Below are 12009 nucleotides of genomic sequence, written 5' to 3'. Positions count from 1 at the left end.
TACCAAACTCACTCACTCACTCACTCACTCACTCACTCACTCACTCACTCACTCACTCATGTAACAGAGCCAAGGTTCACTTGTGTGTCATGAGTTTTGTATTGTTTTCTGTCGAAGTCAGTAATACACTTCTATATGACAGCAGTCTGTAGCTAAATGAGTCAGGCCCAGAAAAATTCAGTGTTTAATAATCCTTGCCATGAAGGCATGCAAGTCAACCAATTCACCAAGCCCAACACATCGAGTGGCAGGGTGGATAGGTGAGTGAGTGGGTGGGTGATTGGGTGAGTGAGTGGGTGGGTGGGTGATTGAGTGAGTGAGTGAGTGGGTGGGTGATTGGGTGAGTGAGTGGGTGGGTGAGGTGGTGGGTGGGTGAGTGAGTGGGTGGGTGGGTGAGTGAGTGAGTGGATGGGTGATTGGGTATGTGGGTGGGTACACCATAGAGTCAGCGCTTGAATAGTTGAGTTGAGGTGGTGGGTAAGTGGATGAGTGAGCAAATTAGTTTGGAAGTATGATGTTGTTGAGAACAGGTTGGCTTCCATCATAAGACATCCAACATGAGTGAGTGAGTGTGTGTAAATGAATGCTTGATTCAGTAGTTGAGTGAGTGAGTTTGGGCCACATTCAGCAATGGTCAAGCTATGTCATCCAACTTGTGTATGAAATGAGTGGTTGATAGCATGACCACTGGTAGAGTATAATGCACCAGCAGGGGCAGTGGGGTAGCCTAGTGGTTAAAGCGTTCGCTCGTCTCGCCGAAGACTGGGTTCGATTCCCCATGTCTACAATATGTGAAGCCCATTTCTGGTGTCCCCCGCCATGATATAGCTTGAATATTGCTAAAAGCAACTCACTCACTAATGCACCAGCATCGATGTCATGTCTTGTGCATGTCGCACAGTCCCCAAATGCTTCTGAGCCCTGAAGTGAAGTAATGGATAGACAAAGTGTTCAGATGTCCCTCTGGTAAGTTCGCAGTTGTATCAATGATATTTCAGGGATGATGCAGTGATCAGTCTCCAAATTATATTATTTTCCTTGCTGCTGAGCCCTTACTGTAATGCTATAGTCCCAACAGAAGCAAGTTTAGATTTTCCATATGTTCCATTCCTATTTCAATTAGAATGTCATTGCTGTTTTCTATGAAAATCATATATTTCCAGACACTCAGCATTAGTCTTGTCTGGTAGGGATTATTTTTATCCCTGTTGTCAGTGAGGGTTGCTCCAGTAATAGACTCTGCACCTGTCGAGTTTGGTGTTTGTTTCATAAAAGATAGCTTCGATAGCAAGACTATACTTGTTGGGGGCTAAAGTGCGACACTGATGTTCTCCAAGCACAATCCAGCTTTGATGGATGGGGATGTTTTGGACGAAATAATAACTTTTGTCGGGAAGGAATTTGAAATGTTCGTGTTTTATCTCAGGGAAGATATATTTTGAGATACAAGAAGGTGTTATTGACTCATTAACACATATTCCACAGTGATGTAGCATTCCAGTCAAGGGTTCTTATGTATCTATTTTCTTCTCAACATGCCATTTTACTCTTAATTATCAATGTGAGAACTCTTCCTTATCTCTTTTCCTCCTGCTTTGAAAGTATTTCATTTTCAAATTTGGATTCCGGGATGGAACATGTCTATAGTAACTGTTGGCATGGATAGTTTTACATACAATCTTTGCTGGTTCTATACCACTGACATACTGATGTCATGTTGATGACAGTAGTGGTAATAAGATGACCCCTGGCTGCATCAAGGTGGTGGAGTAGCCTAGTGGATCAAGTGTTCTCTCATCACTCTGAAGGCCCGGGTTTGATTTCCAACATTGGTTCAATGTGTTAAACCCATCTCTGGTGTCCACTGATGTGATATTGCTGGAATATTAAAAGCGGTGTAATACTCACTCACTCACTCACTCACTCACTCACTCACTCACTCACTCACTCACTCACCCTCCCACTCACTCACTCACTCACTCTCACCACCTCACTCACTCACTCACTCACCCACCCAAACAGTCACTCAAAGCCACCCACCTTCATCTAAACCCACTCACCCAAACTCACCCATTCACTCACTCATTCAAACCCACCCACTCTCACTCACACTCACTCACTCACTCACCCACCCAAACAGTCACTCAAAGCCACCCACCCTCATCTAAACCCACTCACCCAAACTCACCCATTCACTCACTCATTCAAACCCACCCACTCACTCACTCACACAAACCCACCCACTCACTCTCCCAAACTCACCCATTCACTCATTCAAACCCACCCACTCTCTCACTCACCCACACCCACCCACTCACTCACCCAAACTCACCCATTCACTCACTCACTCAAACCCACCCACTCTCTCACTCACCCAAACGCACTCACTCACTCACTACAATTGAGCTCCAGGTTTATACGGTTGTTAAATGTACACAGTAATCTTTATCTGACCGTGACCCAGCCCACCCTGTCTGCTCTGTGCGAGGCCCACACTGACCTGCAACAGTAACTAATGGAAACAATGCATTAGAAGTGACTGTGTAAACCGCCTGTCATTGACATGTTTTGTCAAATCTCCCATTAGCCTTTGTTTGGTGTCTGAAGTTGGGTGGGATAATGCAGATTATATTATGTATGAACAATTTCTTATTACAGTTTCTGATATCACAGCCAGTGGCCAGCATGACTGTCAAACAGCCACTTTATTTCCTGCTGGGAAATATCCTCATGTTTTGGGTTATCAGACGTTTAAGAAACATTTTTACTCACTGATCACACGAACAACTGTAAAACATCTCACTAACTTTTGAAAGACAAGTTTATGTTAAAGTCACCAACCCAGTAATTTACAGTGCCTGTGTGGTGCAAAACACCTTGTTAACAATATAGAACAAACTTTATGGATAACAACTTCTTTTTATTCGTGAGTGCGACGTTTCGATACAGATTCTTGTACCGTTGTCAAGCATGTACAAGAATCTGTATCAAACTCTCAAGACTCACAAATAAAAAGAAGTTGTTATCCATAAAGTTTGTTCTACAAGAATCTGTATCGAAATGTCGCACTCACGAATAAAAAGAAGTTGTTATCCATAAAGTTTGTTCTATATTGTACTTCCCAACTTCTAAAAATGCCACTCAAAGAAGTTACCTCGTTTACGTTATATAGTGCACGTGAACACTGCTTTCCAAAAACATATGATGTATAAATCCTGTCATCAGATGATACAGAATATTCCACTCTGAAACCTGAACCATTTTTTATTCCCCAGTTGAAAAATGGAGATATAGCGACCAGGGTGTCCATCGGTCCTTTTTCAGTTTCATGGAGCAGAACTCCTAAACCACTGAACATTTTTTTTCGGAAACCTGCTATACAGATTAGTCTTATGTGAATGCCTTTCGATGATTTCAGATATCTATATTTCTGTTTTCATGCTTAAAGCTTGATTTTACTGAAAATGAGGGTATGGTTTGTTGGTGCATAACTACAAAACTGTTAAATATTGTGGTAGTCTGGTCGACATCTAGCTTAGTTTTCTTTGGTATCCAATGGCAGTGAAGTTGGACATAAGTACCCTAGCTCCTTTTGCCAACTGCACCAGACTTGAGGGATATGTCATCTTCCGGTGACTTGTTTACATACAGAACTCTGCCATTAATGTCGGGAGAATTTCAAATTTAAGGATATGATATTCAAATCCTGTGTTAAATTGAAAAATCCTTTTTTGGCTGGTATCTGTTTTAGAAAATTATATCAATACATTTTATTATGTATGTTTGTGTTACAAACTAACCAATAAAATTTGTGAGGCATGACATTTTATTGGTGTAAAGTGGTTTGTGTTCCACTTAAAAACAGTGAAGGAAAAATGATGGTGTGTTTTCACTACAAGACATGGGTTCATTCTTGTCCAATCAGTCCATATCCTAGGAGATCCTGGTGGTCATTCTTCTAACATTGTATAACGTCAATAGTTGTGTGCTCTATCTTAACTGTTTGAGTTGTCACGTCATTCAGTGGGTAATTAACAATTATCACCTGTATTAGGGCTACAGGTGTGCATTGTTGTGTTTACCTGGCAGGTGGTGTCAGCTGGACTGTTGTTGTTGTGATTCACCTGTACAGGTAAATTTGTTTACTTTTAAGAAAACAATAGTCTTGAGTTGTTATGGATGGACTGAGCTATTCTGTTTGTTTTTCTGGCTTTATATCGCTTCCCTACTTGAGTTTTTTTATACAAGTAGGTAGCTCAGTAGGGTTAAGTGATGTAATTTACTTTGTAGAGTGGTGTCCCTTTGTCATGCCTGCATCAGCTGAACTCAAGATCAAATATCTGTCATTCACTCAACCACCTCATTCAACCAAACACTCCTTCAACCAGACACCCCTTCACTCTCTCAGCCACCTCTCCTAACCACCTGTCCAACCCCCACCTCAACCATTTATGCAACCATTCATGGAACCATTCTTGCAATCATTCAATCATTCACTCAACCGCCTCACCCAACCACCACCTCAACCATTCATTAAACCACTCACTGAACCATTCTGGCAATCATACTCCTCACCCAACCACCACCTCACCCAACTACCACCTCAACCATTCATTAAACCACTCTCTAAACCATTCTGGCAATCAACCACCTCACCCAACCACCACCTCAACCATTCACTAAACTACTCACTGAACCATTCTAGCAATCAACCACCTCACCCAACCACCACCCCAACCATTCAACCATTCCTTGAACAATTATTTCAATCATTCTCTCAACCACCTCAATCATTAATTCAACCACACTCCGAACAATCTTACAATCATTCACTCAACCACCTCAATCATTCATTCAACCATTCCCTGAACAATTCATTCAATCATTCACTCAACCAGCTCAATCATTCATTGAACCATTTCCTGAACAATTCATTCAATCATTTTCTCAACCACCCCAATCATTAATTCAACCACTCCCTGAACAATTATTTCAATCATTCACTCAACCACCTTAAATTATTCATTCAACCATTCCCTGAACAATTCTTTCAATCATTCGCTCAACCACCTCAATCATTCACTCAACCACCTAACCCAACCACCACCTCAATCATTCATTAAACCACTCACTGAACCATTCTGGCAATCAACCACCTAACCCAACCACCACCTCAACCATTCAGTAAACCACTCTCTGAACCATTCTGGCAATCAACCACCTCACCCAACCACCACCTCAACCATTCATTAAACCACTCTCTAAACCATTCTGGCAATCAACCACCTCACCCAACCACCACCTCAACCATTCACCCAACCATTCACCCCAAAACCACTCAATACCTCTCTCTCTAAACCATTCTGGCAATGAACCACCTCACCCAAACACCACCTCAACCATTCAGTAAACCACTCTCTAAACCATTCTGGCAATCAACCACCTCACCCAAAACCACTCTCTAAACCATTCTGGCAATCAACCACCTCACCCAACCACCACCTCAACCATTCAGTAAACCACTCTCTAAACCATTCTGGCAATCAACCACCTCACCCAACCACCACCTCAACCATTCAGTAAACCACTCTCTAAACCATTCTGGCAACAACCTCAACCTCAACCATTCTGGCAATCATACCTCTCAACCATTCACCAAAACCACTTCTAAACTTCTCTAAACCATTCTGGTAATCAACCACCTCACCCAACCACCACCTCAACCATTCAGTAAACCACTCTCTAAACCATTCTGGCAATCAACCACCTCACCCAACCACCACCTCAACCATTCATTAAACCACTCTCTGAACCATTCTGGCAATCAACCACCTCACCCAACCACCACCTCAACCATTCAGTAAACCACTCTCTAAACCATTCAATCAAACGCCACCTCATTCACCATAAACCACTCACTGGACCATTCTGGCAATCATACACCTCACCCAACCACCATCTCAACCATAAAACCACTCCCTGAACCATTCTGGCAATCATACACCTCACCCAACCACCACCTCAACCATTCATTAAAGCACTCACTGAACCATTCTGGCAATCAACCACCTCACCCAACCACCACCTCAACCATTCAGTAAACCACTCTCTAAACTATTCTGGCAATCAACCACCTCACACCCAACCACCACCTCAACCATAAAACCACTCACTGGACCATTCTGGCAATCATACACCTCACCCAACCACCATCTCAACCATAAAACCACTCACTGAACCATTCTGGCAATCATACACCTCACCCAACCACAATCTCAACCATTCATTAAAGCACTCACTGAACCATTCTGGCAATCAACCACCCCACCCAACCACCACCTCAACCATTCATTAAACCACTCTCTAAACCATTCTGGCAATCAACCACCTCACCCAACCACCACCTCAACCATTCAGTAAACCACTCTCTAAACCATTCTGGCAATCAACCACCTCTCACCCAACCACCTCACCTCAACCATTCAGTAAACCACTCTCTAAACCATTCTGGCAATCAACAGCTCTCACCCAACCACCACCCAACAACTCATTCAGTAAAACCACTCTCTCTAAACCATTCTGGCAATCAACCACCTCACCCAACCACCACCTCAACCATCAGTAAACCACTCTCTAAACCATTCTGGCAATCAACCACCTCACCCAACCACCCACCTCAAACCACTTCAGTAAACCACTCTTCTGAAACCATTCTGGCAATCATACCACCTCACCCAACCACCACCTCAACCATTCAGTAAACCACTCTCTGAACCATTCTGGCAATCAACCACCTCTACCCAACCACCACCTCAACCATTCAGTAAACCACTCAGTCTAAACCATTCTGGCAATCAACCACCTCACCCAACCACCACCTCAACCATTCATTAAAACCACTCTCTAAACCATTCTGGCAATCAACCACCTCACCCAACCACCACCTCAACCATTCAGTAAACACTCTCTGAACCATTCTGGCAATCAACCACCTCACCCAACCACCACCTAAACCATTCATTCAAAACCACTCTCTAAACCATTCTGGCAATCAACCACCTCACCCAACCACCACCTCAACCATTCAGTAAACCACTCTCTAAACCATTCTGGCAATCAACAACCTCACCCAACCACCTCCTCAACCATTCAGTAAACCACTCTCTAAACCATTCTGGCAATCAACCACCTCACCCAACCACCACCTCAACCATTCATTAAACCACTCTCTAAACCATTCTGGCAATCAACCACCTCACCCAACCACCACCTCAACCATTCATTAAACCACTCTCTGAACCATTCTGGCAATCATTCACTTAACCACCACAACCATTCATTCAACCACTCAAACCATTCATTAAACAATCATTCATTCAACTCATTCTTCAACCATTCTGAACCATTTCAAATCAACCACCACCCAACCACCACCACTCAACCATTCAGTAAAACCACTTCTAAACCATTGGCAATCAACCACCTCACCCAACCACCACCTCAACCATTCATTAAACCACTCTCTAAACCATTCTGGCAATCAACCACCTCACCCAACCACCACCTCAACCATTCAGTAAACCACTCTCTAAACCATTCTGGCAATCAACAACCTCACCCAACCACCACCTCAACCATTCATTAAACCACTCTCTAAACCATTCTGGCAATCAACCACCTCACCCAACCACCACCTCAACCATTCAGTAAACCACTCTCTAAACCATTCTGGCAATCAACCACCTCACCCAACCACCACCTCAACCATTCAGTAAACCACTCTCTAAACCATTCTGGCAATCAACCACCTCACCCAACCACCACCTCAACCATTCATTAAACCACTCACTGAACCATTCTGGCAATCAACCACCCCTCACCCAACCACCACCTCAACCATTCATTAAACCACTCTCTAAACCATTCTGGCAATCAACCACCTCACCCAACCACCACCTCAACCATTCAGTAAACCACTTCTCTAAACCATTCTGGTAATCAACCACCTCAAACCATTCTGGGCAATCAACCACCTCACCCAACCACCACCTCAACCATTCAGTAAACCACTCTCTAAACCATTCTGGCAATCAACCACCTCACCCAACCACCACCTCAACCATTCATTAAACCACTCTCTAAACCATTCTGGCAATCAACCACCTCACCCAACCACCACCTCAACCATTCATTAAACCACTCTTCTAAACCATTCTGGCAATCAACCACCTCACCCAACCACCACAACCATTCCATTAAAACCACTCAAACATTCATTAAACCACTTCTCCACTCAAACCATTCTGGCAATCAACCAATCCATTCAAACCATTCACCACTCAATCATTCAATCAACCACCTAACCAAACCACCACCAACCATTAAGTCCACCTACTTCTAAACCATTTCTGGCAATCAACCACCTCACCCAACCACCACCTCAACCATTCAGTAAACCACTCTCTAAACCATTCTGGCAATCAACCACCTCACCCAACCACCACCTCAACCATTCAGTAAACCACTCTCTGAACCATTCTGGCAATCAACCACCTCACCCAACCACCACCTCAACCATTCAGTAAACCACTCTCTAAACCATTCTGGCAATCAACCACCTCACCCAACCACCACCTCAACCATTCAACCACTCCCTGAACCATTCTTGGCAATCAACCACCTCACCCAACTACCACCTCAACCATTCATTAAACCACTCCCTGAACCATTCTTTCAATCATTCACTCAATCACCACAACCATTCATTCAACCACTCAAACAATTCTTTCATTCACTCTTCCACCTCAATCATTCATTCAACCATTCCCTGAGCCATTCTTTCAATCATGCACTCAACCACCTAACCCAACCACCACATCAACCATTCATTAATCCATTCCCTGAACCATTCTGTCAATCATTCACTCAACCACCTCATTCTACTAACTTACTTTAACATTTGCCCTAACCACCTCTTTCAACCACACTTGTAACTGTTCCCTCAACCGCCTCACTATCACACCTGGGTGTGGCCTGTTGGCTAAGGTGCTAATTGGCTTTGCAGAATTGTGTCCTCTGGGCAAGCGAGAAACCTGTGAATGTAGGTTCGAATCCTGGTTCTATCAGAATATGTTTGGCAGCACCAAACTCACAGGTTTCACCAAAGGGGTGAACATCAAATGCCTGCATCACATTCTCCAGATCCAACACACACACATCATGATTTTACTGGAATACTTTTCAAAGCAGCATTAAACCCCAACTCACTCACTCACTCACAATGTCTCTTGTGTTTATACTGCAGCATTAAAGCTGGAAGCAGAAACAAATCACCCCCTCTCTCTGTTGCTAATGAACTCTGAACTGTACATGTTCAGTTTTAATTAGTGCACGTCACATCTTCCACATGAACACTATTCCTCTTCTGATTTTGTGATGTTCTCTTGTAGCCATGAAGATCTGCAGATGATTTCACTAACTAAAGAACTTTCTTGTTACTGAAATATTCCATACTGCACTGCAAAACCACCTGAGCTTGCAAAGAAGGGATGTTTTCAAGAATTGGCAAATGCTGTTCTTTCATCTCACTGCTGCAAAGAACAACTTTGATTTGTTTAATTAGGAACTTGTTAAATTCCTTTAGGACTTGCAAGAGAGGGATATTTTCAAGAATGGGCAAATGCTGTTCTTTCACCTCACTGCTGCAAAGAACAACTTTGATTTGTTTAATTAGGAACTTGTTAAATTCCTTTAGGACTTTCAAGAGAGGGATATTTTCAAGAATGGGCAAATGCTGTTCTTTCACCTCACTGCTGCTAAGCTAAGAACAACTTTGATTTGTTTAATTAGGAACTTGTTAAATTCCTTTAGGACTTGCAAGAGAGGGATATTTTCAAGAATGGGCAAATGCTGTTCTTTCACCTCACTGCTGCAAAGAACAACTTTGATTTGTTTAATTAGGAACTTGTTAAATTCCTTTAGGACTTGCAAGAGAGGGATATTTTCAAGAATGGGCAAATGCTGTTCTTTCACCTCACTGCTGCAAAGAACAACTTTGATTTGTTTAATTAGGAACTTGTTAAATTCCTTTAGGACTTTCAAGCGAGGGATATTTTCAAGAATTGACAGATGATGTTCTTTCACCTCACTGTGGAACAACTTGGGTAGGTTTTAATATGGAACTTCTTAAATTCGGTGTTCGGAAAAAAAGTCCTCGGAAAAAAAGTACCGGTAAAAAAGTACTAAATTTGCCTAAGAAAAAAGGTCCTCCGGAATAAAGTCCTATATTTTTTTTATAACAGATGTTAAGAAAAAAAATTGATATTCGGGTTTTCAATACTTATTCACATACAACAATGTAAATTGACAAATATACATTTGCAGAACTTTTATAACAAATGTTAAGAAAAAAAATAGATATTCGGATTTTTAATACTTATTCACATACAACAATGTAAATTCTTCCAAGACAGGTGGTAATCATGAAAAGCTGTTAACTAAGGCATTGCCCAGACAATCCATCACTATCAATCCTTCTCAATACATCTACTCACTGTGTCCATTCAGCCTTACTTGGTATTCACAAAGCTTGTATGTTGCAATATGATTCTCCAAAATCCGACCCCATGGCAAAGGCAACATTTTATATCCCAAATTCTAATAAAATTTCAAAGTGTTTGTGGACAATAAACTGTTGGAGGTCCGAATTGCACCATAAACCATCTCCCCCTCGGACCTACTGCTGGTCGGTTTATTGGAGGTGTAAATCCCGGGAAGGTGTGGATACTACCCCTGCGGACATCCATACAAGGTGTGGGATGGACACTGGAGCATTATGGGAGATGACCTTCATCTCGGGGCTATAAAACAAGAATCAGGTATCAGCTTCTCTTGACCGGTTATTGTAGCTTTCTGGCCAAATGTGGCTGATTTATTTGAAAATTGTGTTTAGATTTATGGTCAGATAAATGGATGTGATCTTGTTCAGTTGATTTACTATATTGTCGGCTTTTGATTTTGTAATTTGAGGTTTATTGTCGGTTCCATGTAGCTGTGTTCAGCGTATGGAAAAGATTTCTGTAATATTTAATTAGCATGCAGGGAGAAGCTTACTTTGATGATCAGATGCATTCAGGATTGCTTTATTCTGCTTGGTGTTAATAATGAACTATTTGAATTGAAAGCTGTGATTTATATGAACTGATTTGTTACAAGCTGTTGATAAGGTCTTTGCAGTTTAAGGATGTTGTGTAAATTATCTAGTGTTTCCTGTCTGTCTAGACTAATATCTAGTCGCTGAAATGAATGCATTTTACAAGCAAAAAAATTAGAAAATAATCTTAATAAAGTATGTTAAGGAGCTGAGAGACTTTTTTAATTTCTACACTAAAACAGTAGTAAAATAGACTTAAAAAAAGATGTATTATATGATTGTACAAGCTTTCTTGGATATATTTGTTGTAGAGTTGGTATGAGTGAGTGAGTGAGTTTGGTTTTACGCCGCTTTTAGCAATATTTCAGCAATATCACGTCGGGGGACACCAGAAATGGGCTTAACACATTGTACCCATGTGGGGAATCGAACCCGGGTCTTCGGCGTGACGAGCAATCGCCTTAACCACTAGGCTACCCCACCGCCCCAGAGTTGGTATGACAGACGAGGTACGAGGGTAGCTACTGTAGAACTTGCAGGTTTTAAGTAGTATATGGGGTTTGGGGGTACAGGCTTTCTGGGATGTTGTTTGAAAAGATCACTTGAGATTGACTGCTCTGGAACCAATCTCTTTTGGAAGATTATGTAAACATTCATGATGGAGTGAGTGAGTGAGTGAAGTTTTACGCCACACTCAGCAATATTCCAGCTATATGGCAGCGGTCTGTAAATAACTGAGTCTGGACCAGACAATCCAGTGAGCAACAGCATGAGCATCGATCTGCGCAATTGGGAACCGATGACACGTGTCAACCAAGCCAGCGAGCCTGACCACCCGATCCCGATAGCCGCCTCTT

The 12009-nt window shown here is 42.3% G+C and overlaps 1 protein-coding gene across 1 annotated transcript in view; it reads left to right on the top strand.

Annotated features, from left to right (window-relative positions):
• LOC124272606 (anaphase-promoting complex subunit 4-like) overlaps window positions 1-12009 on the top strand; it is a 184685-nt gene that overhangs the window by 90590 nt on the left and 82086 nt on the right. The window lies entirely within an intron of this gene.

The sequence above is a fragment of the Haliotis rubra genome, unplaced genomic scaffold (genome assembly GCF_003918875.1).
Source record: "Haliotis rubra isolate DU_JTF1 unplaced genomic scaffold, ASM391887v1 Scf171, whole genome shotgun sequence".
NCBI lineage: Eukaryota > Metazoa > Mollusca > Gastropoda > Lepetellida > Haliotidae > Haliotis > Haliotis rubra.
Note: the sequence above shows the minus strand (reverse complement) of the source record. Positions and strands in the feature narration are given on the sequence as shown.